This window comes from Chiloscyllium punctatum, chromosome 13, assembly GCF_047496795.1.
Source record: "Chiloscyllium punctatum isolate Juve2018m chromosome 13, sChiPun1.3, whole genome shotgun sequence".
Taxonomy (NCBI): Eukaryota; Metazoa; Chordata; class Chondrichthyes; order Orectolobiformes; family Hemiscylliidae; genus Chiloscyllium; species Chiloscyllium punctatum.
In genome coordinates this window covers 32,207,479-32,220,053 of record NC_092751.1, presented here as the reverse complement: position 1 = coordinate 32,220,053, position 12,575 = coordinate 32,207,479, and the positions used below count along the sequence as shown (strand labels likewise).

Below are 12,575 nucleotides of genomic sequence, written 5' to 3'. Positions count from 1 at the left end.
CAGGGATCGAAACAGCATTTCAACAAGCTGTGCTGATGGAGCTGTTCAGAGGAAATGGTAGCGGTGGGATTCGAACCCACGCCTCTATCGACACTGAAGCCTTAATCCAGCGGCTTAGACCGCTCGGCCACACAACCAACACGCCCAACTTGTCTTTTTCTTGCAATTCCAATTGTGCTCCTGCGTAACAACAGATGCAAACTCACGTGAAAAGGGTTCTATGATCCCTCTCCGACTCGAACAGCTGCTCGGATGTGCCCGTCTGCAATATCAATTTCTCAGCAGATAATGAAAGCCCATCAATCCAGACAAAAATCACTGGTAAGCTGAGTCGATCTTCTCAGACTGGATTCAGCTACAAATGTATCTGTGAGTGCGTGAGAATATATGATCGGTTATGATTGGGTCAAATTACCATCAGCTGCTTGACATTCCTGCAATTCGTATTCTTGCTTTGCTAAATGATTTCACGCATTGCTCGAAACAGGACAACTTTCACGTTTACACGGAACATGAAACACACCGGACTACAGGGAAAATGCACAAAGCTGAGCAGGCCGTGTCCCAAATCATACCGAGCAGCATAGTTTCAGTCACTGTGTCTGTTTTGCAGAATAAGTTTCCCAAAGAAAGTTCCACCCTAAAACCGGAGGTCGCATTCCAATCCGAGAACGACAGATTGCATCGTGAGGGAGGTCTGACCTCGGGGCCGGTTCGAGATGCCACTTTCCTTGCCTTTTACCTTCACCGTGCAATTTGCTGCAGAGATGTTCACACCTGGACATGAGCCTCATGGATACCAACTGAGTTGGAAACCTGTGTGAGAATCGATGAGAAGCGACTCAATAAAGTTTAACAAATTCCATGGTGCTTTTTAGAAATGCAGTTTCTTTTCACCTCAATCTAAAAGGCAGTTTCTGAACATAGGAACAGAAGTCAAAAGGTAAAAAGTCAAAACCTCACCCCACCCCCACTCCGGAAGAGGTGCTAACTGCCCTTGATTGCTTTTTGTTCACGATGTGAAGAGCTCACACGCCTGAGTCACCTTCATGTCTCTGGTTGCTGAGTGAATCACAAAGAAGGAGTTTCACCAGAGCTGCAACTGCCACACTTCCCCAGTCGCCCTCCCGTTTACATTTTCCTGCTCGTCAGTGAAAACCAAAGAAAACCAAACGGATGCGATGTCATTCTGTAGTCTCTCTGTCGATTCCTCCGTTTCAGTTCCAACGTGGCTTAGATCTCGGGGCGCACCTTAATACTAGCGACGCTATGAAAGCACAGGTCCAGAGGTTCCTCTGAGAGTGTAATTTCTTTCATTGCTGTTGCTGATTGAATGAGCCACTAACGTGCGAACTGCTCCAAAACATGATTCAGGATCTCTGGTGCCAATTCTCGCACGTTGAATAACGACAGACACCTTCCAAATGAGGTCTTTCAGAGACGACTTTGGGATACATTTGACAGAGAGATTAGCTCAGGAATCCGTGGTGCATTGTGACACCAGCGATTCGGCTTCTTCCCTGTCTTTGAACCGGGCCGCCTGCGCAAGGAATGCAAATGCGGTAATGCTTTTCGTGGAAGGATCAGAAGGGGGTAACTACACTCTCAAACAAAATGGCATATGATCAGAGCCAGGTTGGAGAAAAACTTTACAATGCCTTGCACTGTTAGTAAATGGAACTGCATTGCATTTCACTACGAGAGCAGATTTCTTGAAGCAAACTCGAAGGCAGGTTTGCAGATGGGAAAGCAAGCAAGTAAGCTCCGTTCTTGTCCATGCAAAAGTCCGCATTTAAAGAACAAAGCAGTTTCGGCCGAGTTTCGAACTGGGGACCTTTCGCGTGTTAGGCGAACGTGATGACCACTACACTACAGAAACAGTCCTCTGCCGCAGCGGCTGGGGCTCAGTGGCATCCAGCACTGAATGTTGAAGCCATTCTTCCTTTCACATTTCGTCTGTTCGACTGCTCACGGGAAAGGTAGTATTGTGAAACACTGCAGAAACGAACGACATCCTTACTTTTGCTCCGACTGACCATACTCCGTGAAAGTTTCCCAGATTCTCAGTTGAGGATTTCTGCAGCTGGAAGTTACCTCGGAAACCATGTTAATTCGTAATGTATTGAGCGAATCGCAAAACAGAAAGCATTTAACACGGAACACAAACAAAACTGGAAAACCAAATGCATTTTCAGACACAGCGAGCATGAATGCTAAATGTGAGACAGTCCGGGGGCATGAGCCATAAAGTAATCACTCAACTAACAACAGGGCAATTCCAAACTACGCTTTCAAACATACTGGAGCCTGAGTGCACCACCACTTCCCAGACAATGCTGCAAAGTGACAAAGAAAGAACATAATAAGAATGGGCCATAAAAAGTGAATTTCACCAATCGCAGTCTCGATTAGATTACCTTTCCCTTCCGATGTCTCCAGGACGGAAATGAAGAAAGTGGGAGAAATTCAATAACGTATGACATTGGAATCGATTGGAACGATTTTCCCATTGGCCAGAAAACCGAATGTCGGCGAGTCGAGTCACCGTAGGACTCTGTTTCGCAACAGCGATGAAATAACAGTCTCCATTCGGTTCCAGTAAAAGCTGAACTTGGCTGGAACAGAAAGCAACAGCAGAGATGCTAGCGATTTTCCGCGCGCAGACACTTTGGAAAATTCGCCACTTTCACACACCGGGAAGCAAATCCATTTATCATCTGTTTTAAACAGGAATGCAGCAGGGATCGAAGCAGCGTTTCAACAAGCACTGCTGATGGAGCGGTGCAGAGGAAATGGCAGCGGTGGGATTCGAACCCACGCCTTTGTCGAGACTGGAGCCTTAATGCAGCGCCTTAGACCGCTCGGCCACACTACCAACACGCCCAAGTCGCCATTTTCTTGCAATTCCAATTGTGCTCCTGCATAACAACAGATGCAAACTCACGTGAAAAGGGTTCTATGATCCCTCTCCGACTCGAACAGCTGCTCGGATGTGCCCGTCTGCAATATCAATTTCTCAGCAGATAATGAAAGCCCATCAATCCAGACAAAAATCACTGGTAAGCTGAGTCTATCTTCTCAGACTGGATTCAGCTACAAATGTATCTGTGAGTGCGTGAAAATATATGATCGGTTATGATTGGGTCAAATTACCATCAGCTGCTTGACATTCCTGCAATTCGTATTCTTGCTTTGCTAAATGATTTCACGCATTGCTCGAAACAGGACAACTTTCACGTTTACACGGAACATGAAACACACTGGACTAATGGGAAAATGCACAAAGCTGAGCAGGCCGTGTCCCAAATCATACCGAGCAGCATAGTTTCAGTCACTGTGTCTGTTTTGCAGAATAAGGTTCCCAAAGAAAGTTCCACCCTAAAACCGGAGGTCGCATTCCAATCCGAGAACGACAGATTGCATCGTGAGGAAGGTCTGACCTGGGGGCCGGTTCGAGATGCCACTTTCCTTGCCTTTTACCTACACCGTGCAATTTGCTGCAGAGATGTTCACACCTGGACATGAGCCTCATGGATACCAACTGAGTTGGAAACCTGTGTGAGAATCGATGAGAAGCGACTCAATAAAGTTTAACAAATTCCATGGTGCTTTTTAGAAATGCAGTTTCTTTTCACCTCAATCTAAAAGGCAGTTTCTGAACATAGGAACAGAAGTCAAAAGGTAATTACCTCACCCCACCCCCACTCCGGAAGAGGTGCTAACTGCCCTTGATTGCTTTTTGTTCACGATGTGAAGAGCTCACACGCCTGAGTCACCTTCACGTCTCTGGTTGCTGAGTGAATCACAAAGAAGGAGTTTCACCAGAGCTGCAACTGCCACACTTCCCCAGTCGCCCTCCCGTTTACATTTTCCTGCTCGTCAGTGAAAACCAAAGAAAACCAAACGGATGCGATGTCATTCTGTAGTCTCTCTGTCGATTCCTCCGTTTCAGTTCCAACGTGGCTTAGATCTCGGGGCGCACCTTAATACTAGCGACGCTATGAAAGCACAGGTCCAGAGGTTCCTCTGAGAGTGTAATTTCTTTCATTGCTGATGCTGATTGAATGAGCCACTAACGTGCGAACTGCTCCAAAACATGATTCAGGATCTCTGGTGCCAATTCTCGCACGTTGAATAACGACAGACACCTTCCAAATGAGGTCTTTCAGAGACGACTTTGGGATACATTTGACAGAGAGATTAGCTCAGGAATCCGTGGTGCATTGTGACACCAGCGATTCGGCTTCTTCCCTGTCTTTGAACCGGGCCGCCTGCGCAAGGAATGCAAATGCGGTAATGCTTTTCGTGGAAGGATCAGAAGGGGGTAACTACACTCTCAAACAAAATGGCATATGATCAGAGCCAGGTTGGAGAAAAACTTTACAATGCCTTGCACTGTTAGTAAATGGAACTGCATTGCATTTCACTACGAGAGCAGATTTCTTGAAGCAAACTCGAAGGCAGGTTTGCAGATGGGAAAGCAAGCAAGTAAGCTCCGTTCTTGTCCATGCAAAAGTCCGCAGTTAAAGAACAAAGCAGTTTCTGCCCAGTTTCGAACTGGGGACCTTTCGCGTGTTAGGCGAACGTGATGACCACTACACTACAGAAACAGGCCTCTGCCGCCTCTGCTGGGGCTCAGTGGCATCCAGCACTGAATGTTGAAGCCATTCTTCCTTTCACATTTCGTCTGTTCGACTGCTCACGGGAAAGGTAGTATTGTGAAACACTGCAGAAACGAACGACATCCTTACTTTTGCTCCGACTGACCATACTCCGTGAAAGTTTCCCAGATTCTCAGTTGAGGATTTCTGCAGCTGGAAGTTACCTCGGAAACCCTGTTAATTCGTAATGTATTGAGCGAATCGCAAAACAGAAAGCATTTAACACGGAACACAAACAAAACTGGAAAACCAAATGCATTTTCAGACACAGCGAGCATGAATGCTAAATGTGAGACAGTCCGGGGGCATGAGCCATAAAGTAATCACTCAACTAACAACAGGGCAATTCCAAACTACGCTTTCAAACATACTGGAGCCTGAGTGCACCACCACTTCCCAGACAATGCTGCAAAGTGACAAAGAAAGAACATAATAAGAATGGGCCATAAAAAGTGAATTTCACCAATCGCAGTCTCGATTAGATTACCTTTCCCTTCCGATGTCTCCAGGACGGAAATGAAGAAAGTGGGAGAAATTCAATAACGTATGACATTGGAATCGATTGGAACGATTTTCCCATTGGCCAGAAAACCGAATGTCGGCGAGTCGAGTCACCGTAGGACTCTGTTTCGCAACAGCGATGAAATAACAGTCTCCATTCGGTTCCAGTAAAAGCTGAACTTGGCTGGAACAGAAAGCAACAGCAGAGATGCTAGCGATTTTCCGCGCGCAGACACTTTGGAAAATTCGCCACTTTCACACACCGGGAAGCAAATCCATTTATCATCTGTTTTAAACAGGAGTGCAGCAGGGATCGAAGCAGCGTTTCAACAAGCACTGCTGATGGAGCGGTGCAGAGGAAATGGCAGCGGTGGGATTCGAACCCACGCCTTTGCCGAGACTGGAGCCTTAATCCAGCGCCTTAGACCGCTCGGCCACACTACCAACACGCCCAAGTTGTCATTTTCTTGCAATTCCAATTGTGCTCCTGCATAACAACAGATGCAAACTCACGTGAAAAGGGTTCGATGATCCCTCTCCGACTCGAACAGCTGCTCGGATGTGCCCGTCTGCAATATCAATTTCTCAGCAGATAATGAAAGCCCATCAATCCAGACAAAAATCACTGGTAAGCTGAGTCTATCTTCTCAGACTGGATTCAGCTACAAATGTATCTGTGAGTGCGTGAGAATATATGATCGGTTATGATTGGGTCAAATTACCATCAGCTGCTTGACATTCCTGCAATTCGTATTCTTGCTTTGCTAAATGATTTCACGCATTGCTCGAAACAGGACAACTTTCACGTTTACACGGAACATGAAACACACTGGACTAATGGGAAAATGCACAAAGCTGAGCAGGCCGTGTTACAAATCATACCGAGCAGCATAGTTTCAGTCACTGTGTCTGTTTTGCAGAATAAGGTTCCCAAAGAAAGTTCCACCCTAAAACCGGAGGTCGCATTCCAATCCGAGAACGACAGATTGCATCGTGAGGAAGGTCTGACCTGGGGGCCGGTTCGAGATGCCACTTTCCTTGCCTTTTACCTTCACCGTGCAATTTGCTGCAGAGATGTTCACACCTGGACATGAGCCTCATGGATACCAACTGAGTTGGAAACCTGTGTGAGAATCGATGAGAAGCGACTCAATAAAGTTTAACAAATTCCATGGTGCTTTTTAGAAATGCAGTTTCTTTTCACCTCAATCTAAAAGGCAGTTTCTGAACATAGGAACAGAAGTCAAAAGGTAATTACCTCACCCCACCCCCACTCCGGAAGAGGTGCTAACTGCCCTTGATTGCTTTTTGTTCACGATGTGAAGAGCTCACACGCCTGAGTCACCTTCACGTCTCTGGTTGCTGAGTGAATCACAAAGAAGGAGTTTCACCAGAGCTGCAACTGCCACACTTCCCCAGTCGCCCTCCCGTTTACATTTTCCTGCTCGTCAGTGAAAACCAAAGAAAACCAAACGGATGCGATGTCATTCTGTAGTCTCTCTGTCGATTCCTCCGTTTCAGTTCCAACGTGGCTTAGATCTCGGGGCGCACCTTAATACTAGCGACGCTATGAAAGCACAGGTCCAGAGGTTCCTCTGAGAGTGTAATTTCTTTCATTGCTGTTGCTGATTGAATGAGCCACTAACGTGCGAACTGCTCCAAAACATGATTCAGGATCTCTGGTGCCAATTCTCGCACGTTGAATAACGACAGACACCTTCCAAATGAGGTCTTTCAGAGACGACTTTGGGATACATTTGACAGAGAGATTAGCTCAGGAATCCGTGGTGCATTGTGACACCAGCGATTCGGCTTCTTCCCTGTCTTTGAACCGGGCCGCCTGCGCAAGGAATGCAAATGCGGTAATGCTTTTCGTGGAAGGATCAGAAGGGGGTAACTACACTCTCAAACAAAATGGCATATGATCAGAGCCAGGTTGGAGAAAAACTTTACAATGCCTTGCACTGTTAGTAAATGGAACTGCATTGCATTTCACGACGAGAGCAGATTTCTTGAAGCAAACTCGAAGGCAGGTTTGCAGATGGGAAAGCAAGCAAGTAAGCTCCGTTCTTGTCCATGCAAAAGTCCGCAGTTAAAGAACAAAGCAGTTTCTGCCCAGTTTCGAACTGGGGACCTTTCGCGTGTTAGGCGAACGTGATGACCACTACACTACAGAAACAGGCCTCTGCCGCCTCTGCTGGGGCTCAGTGGCATCCAGCACTGAATGTTGAAGCCATTCTTCCTTTCACATTTCGTCTGTTCGACTGCTCACGGGAAAGGTAGTATTGTGAAACACTGCAGAAACGAACGACATCCTTACTTTTGCTCCGACTGACCATACTCCGTGAAAGTTTCCCAGATTCTCAGTTGAGGATTTCTGCAGCTGGAAGTTACCTCGGAAACCCTGTTAATTCGTAATGTATTGAGCGAATCGCAAAACAGAAAGCATTTAACACGGAACACAAACAAAACTGGAAAACCAAATGCATTTTCAGACACAGCGAGCATGAATGCTAAATGTGAGACAGTCCGGGGGCATGAGCCATAAAGTAATCACTCAACTAACAACAGGGCAATTCCAAACTACGCTTTCAAACATACTGGAGCCTGAGTGCACCACCACTTCCCAGACAATGCTGCAAAGTGACAAAGAAAGAACATAATAAGAATGGGCCATAAAAAGTGAATTTCACCAATCGCAGTCTCGATTAGATTACCTTTCCCTTCCGATGTCTCCAGGACAGAAATGAAGAAAGTGGTAGAAATTCAATAACGTATGACATTGGAATCGATTGGAACGATTTTCCCATTGGCCAGAAAACCGAATGTCGGCGAGTCGAGTCACCGTAGGACTCTGTTTCGCAACAGCGATGAAATAACAGTCTCCATTCGGTTCCAGTAAAAGCTGAACTTGGCTGGAACAGAAAGCAACAGCAGAGATGCTAGCGATTTTCCGCGCGCAGACACTTGGGAAAATTCGCCACTTTCACACACCGGGAAGCAAATCCATTTATCATCTGTTTTAAACAGGAATGCAGCAGGGATCGAAGCAGCGTTTCAACAAGCACTGCTGATGGAGCGGTGCAGAGGAAATGGCAGCGGTGGGATTCGAACCCACGCCTTTGTCGAGACTGGAGCCTTAATGCAGCGCCTTAGACCGCTCGGCCACACTACCAACACGCCCAAGTCGTCATTTTCTTGCAATTCCAATTGTGCTCCTGCATAACAACAGATGCAAACTCACGTGAAAAGGGTTCTATGATCCCTCTCCGACTCGAACAGCTGCTCGGATGTGCCCGTCTGCAATATCAATTTCTCAGCAGATAATGAAAGCCCATCAATCCAGACAAAAATCACTGGTAAGCTGAGTCTATCTTCTCAGACTGGATTCAGCTACAAATGTATCTGTGAGTGCGTGAAAATATATGATCGGTTATGATTGGGTCAAATTACCATCAGCTGCTTGACATTCCTGCAATTCGTATTCTTGCTTTGCTAAATGATTTCACGCATTGCTCGAAACAGGACAACTTTCACGTTTACACGGAACATGAAACACACTGGACTAATGGGAAAATGCACAAAGCTGAGCAGGCCGTGTCCCAAATCATACCGAGCAGCATAGTTTCAGTCACTGTGTCTGTTTTGCAGAATAAGGTTCCCAAAGAAAGTTCCACCCTAAAACCGGAGGTCGCATTCCAATCCGAGAACGACAGATTGCATCGTGAGGAAGGTCTGACCTGGGGGCCGGTTCGAGATGCCACTTTCCTTGCCTTTTACCTACACCGTGCAATTTACTGCAGAGATGTTCACACCTGGACATGAGCCTCATGGATACCAACTGAGTTGGAAACCTGTGTGAGAATCGATGAGAAGCGACTCAATAAAGTTTAACAAATTCCATGGTGCTTTTTAGAAATGCAGTTTCTTTTCACCTCAATCTAAAAGGCAGTTTCTGAACATAGGAACAGAAGTCAAAAGCTAATTACCTCACCCCACCCCCACTCCGGAAGAGGTGCTAACTGCCCTTGATTGCTTTTTGTTCACGATGTGAAGAGCTCACACGCCTGAGTCACCTTCACGTCTCTGGTTGCTGAGTGAATCACAAAGAAGGAGTTTCACCAGAGCTGCAACTGCCACACTTCCCCAGTCGCCCTCCCGTTTACATTTTCCTGCTCGTCAGTGAAAACCAAAGAAAACCAAACGGATGCGATGTCATTCTGTAGTCTCTCTGTCGATTCCTCCGTTTCAGTTCCAACGTGGCTTAGATCTCGGGGCGCACCTTAATACTAGCGACGCTATGAAAGCACAGGTCCAGAGGTTCCTCTGAGAGTGTAATTTCTTTCATTGCTGTTGCTGATTGAATGAGCCACTAACGTGCGAACTGCTCCAAAACATGATTCAGGATCTCTGGTGCCAATTCTCGCACGTTGAATAACGACAGACACCTTCCAAATGAGGTCTTTCAGAGACGACTTTGGGATACATTTGACAGACAGATTAGCTCAGGAATCCGTGGTGCATTGTGACACCAGCGATTCGGCTTCTTCCCTGTCTTTGAACCGGGCCGCCTGCGCAAGGAATGCAAATGCGGTAATGCTTTTCGTGGAAGGATCAGAAGGGGGTAACTACACTCTCAAACAAAATGGCATATGATCAGAGCCAGGTTGGAGAAAAACTTTACAATGCCTTGCACTGTTACTAAATGGAACTGCATTGCATTTCACTACGAGAGCAGATTTCTTGAAGCAAACTCGAAGGCAGGTTTGCAGATGGGAAAGCAAGCAAGTAAGCTCCGTTCTTGTCCATGCAAAAGTCCGCAGTTAAAGAACAAAGCAGTTTCTGCCCAGTTTCGAACTGGGGACCTTTCGCGTGTTAGGCGAACGTGATGACCACTACACTACAGAAACAGGCCTCTGCCGCCTCTGCTGGGGCTCAGTGGCATCCAGCACTGAATGTTGAAGCCATTCTTCCTTTCACATTTCGTCTGTTCGACTGCTCACGGGAAAGGTAGTATTGTGAAACACTGCAGAAACGAACGACATCCTTACTTTTGCTCCGACTGACCATACTCCGTGAAAGTTTCCCAGATTCTCAGTTGAGGATTTCTGCAGCTGGAAGTTACCTCGGAAACCCTGTTAATTCGTAATGTATTGAGCGAATCGCAAAACAGAAAGCATTTAACACGGAACACAAACAAAACTGGAAAACCAAATGCATTTTCAGACACAGCGAGCATGAATGCTAAATGTGAGACAGTCCGGGGGCATGAGCCATAAAGTAATCACTCAACTAACAACAGGGCAATTCCAAACTACGCTTTCAAACATACTGGAGCCTGAGTGCACCACCACTTCCCAGACAATGCTGCAAAGTGACAAAGAAAGAACATAATAAGAATGGGCCATAAAAAGTGAATTTCACCAATCGCAGTCTCGATTAGATTACCTTTCCCTTCCGATGTCTCCAGGACGGAAATGAAGAAAGTGGGAGAAATTCAATAACGTATGACATTGGAATCGATTGGAACGATTTTCCCATTGGCCAGAAAACCGAATGTCGGCGAGTCGAGTCACCGTAGGACTCTGTTTCGCAACAGCGATGAAATAACAGTCTCCATTCGGTTCCAGTAAAAGCTGAACTTGGCTGGAACAGAAAGCAACAGCAGAGATGCTAGCGATTTTCCGCGCGCAGACACTTTGGAAAATTCGCCACTTTCACACACCGGGAAGCAAATCCATTTTAAACAGAAATGCAGCAGGGATCGAAACAGCGTTTCAACAAGCTGTGCTGATGGAGCTGTTCAGAGGAAATGGCAGCGGTGGGATTCGACTCTGTCGAGACTGGAGCCTTAATCCAGCGCCTTAGACCGCTCGGCCACACTACCAACACGCCCAAGTCGTCATTTTCTTGCAATTCCAATTGTGCTCCTGCATAACAACAGATGCAAACTCACGTGAAAAGGGTTCTATGATCCCTCTCCGACTCGAACAGCTGCTCGGATGTGCCCGTCTGCAATATCAATTTCTCAGCAGATAATGAAAGCCCATCAATCCAGACAAAAATCACTGGTAAGCTGAGTCTATCTTCTCAGACTGGATTCAGCTACAAATGTATCTGTGAGTGCGTGAGAATATATGATCGGTTATGATTGGGTCAAATTACCATCAGCTGCTTGACATTCCTGCAATTCGTATTCTTGCTTTGCTAAATGATTTCACGCATTGCTCGAAACAGGACAACTTTCACGTTTACACGGAACATGAAACACACTGGACTAATGGGAAAATGCACAAAGCTGAGCAGGCCGTGTCCCAAATCATACCGAGCAGCATAGTTTCAGTCACTGTGTCTGTTTTGCAGAATAAGGTTCCCAAAGAAAGTTCCACCCTAAAACCGGAGGTCGCATTCCAATCCGAGAACGACAGATTGCATCGTGAGGAAGGTCTGACCTGGGGGCCGGTTCGAGATGCCACTTTCCTTGCCTTTTACCTTCACCGTGCAATTTGCTGCAGAGATGTTCACACCTGGACATGAGCCTCATGGATACCAACTGAGTTGGAAACCTGTGTGAGAATCGATGAGAAGCGACTCAATAAAGTTTAACAAATTCCATGGTGCTTTTTAGAAATGCAGTTTCTTTTCACCTCAATCTAAAAGGCAGTTTCTGAACATAGGAACAGAAGTCAAAAGGTAATTACCTCACCCCACCCCCACTCCGGAAGAGGTGCTAACTGCCCTTGATTGCTTTTTGTTCACGATGTGAAGAGCTCACACGCCTGAGTCACCTTCACGTCTCTGGTTGCTGAGTGAATCACAAAGAAGGAGTTTCACCAGAGCTGCAACTGCCACACTTCCCCAGTCGCCCTCCCGTTTACATTTTCCTGCTCGTCAGTGAAAACCAAAGAAAACCAAACGGATGCGATGTCATTCTGTAGTCTCTCTGTCGATTCCTCCGTTTCAGTTCCAACGTGGCTTAGATCTCGGGGCGCACCTTAATACTAGCGACGCTATGAAAGCACAGGTCCAGAGGTTCCTCTGAGAGTGTAATTTCTTTCATTGCTGTTGCTGATTGAATGAGCCACTAACGTGCGAACTGCTCCAAAACATGATTCAGGATCTCTGGTGCCAATTCTCGCACGTTGAATAACGACAGACACCTTCCAAATGAGGTCTTTCAGAGACGACTTTGGGATACATTTGACAGACAGATTAGCTCAGGAATCCGTGGTGCATTGTGACACCAGCGATTCGGCTTCTTCCCTGTCTTTGAACCGGGCCGCCTGCGCAAGGAATGCAAATGCGGTAATGCTTTTCGTGGAAGGATCAGAAGGGGGTAACTACACTCTCAAACAAAATGGCATATGATCAGAGCCAGGTTGGAGAAAAACTTTACAATGCCTTGCACTGTTA

At 46.4% G+C, this 12,575-nt stretch overlaps 4 non-coding genes across 4 annotated transcripts; all 4 read right to left on the bottom strand.

The window, feature by feature from the left end:
* Positions 1-4,537: 4,537 nt before the first annotated feature.
* Positions 4,538-4,610, bottom strand: trnav-aac (transfer RNA valine (anticodon AAC)). The gene has a single exon. It is a non-coding gene; the product is annotated as a tRNA-Val (tRNA).
* Positions 4,611-5,524: 914 nt separating this feature from the next.
* trnal-aag (transfer RNA leucine (anticodon AAG)) lies at positions 5,525-5,606 on the bottom strand. The gene has a single exon. It is a non-coding gene; the product is annotated as a tRNA-Leu (tRNA).
* A 1,662-nt stretch (positions 5,607-7,268) lies between these two features.
* On the bottom strand, positions 7,269-7,341 carry trnav-aac (transfer RNA valine (anticodon AAC)). The gene has a single exon. It is a non-coding gene; the product is annotated as a tRNA-Val (tRNA).
* A 2,658-nt stretch (positions 7,342-9,999) lies between these two features.
* Positions 10,000-10,072, bottom strand: trnav-aac (transfer RNA valine (anticodon AAC)). Its single transcript has one exon. It is a non-coding gene; the product is annotated as a tRNA-Val (tRNA).
* Between the last annotated feature and the right edge of the window lie 2,503 nt (positions 10,073-12,575).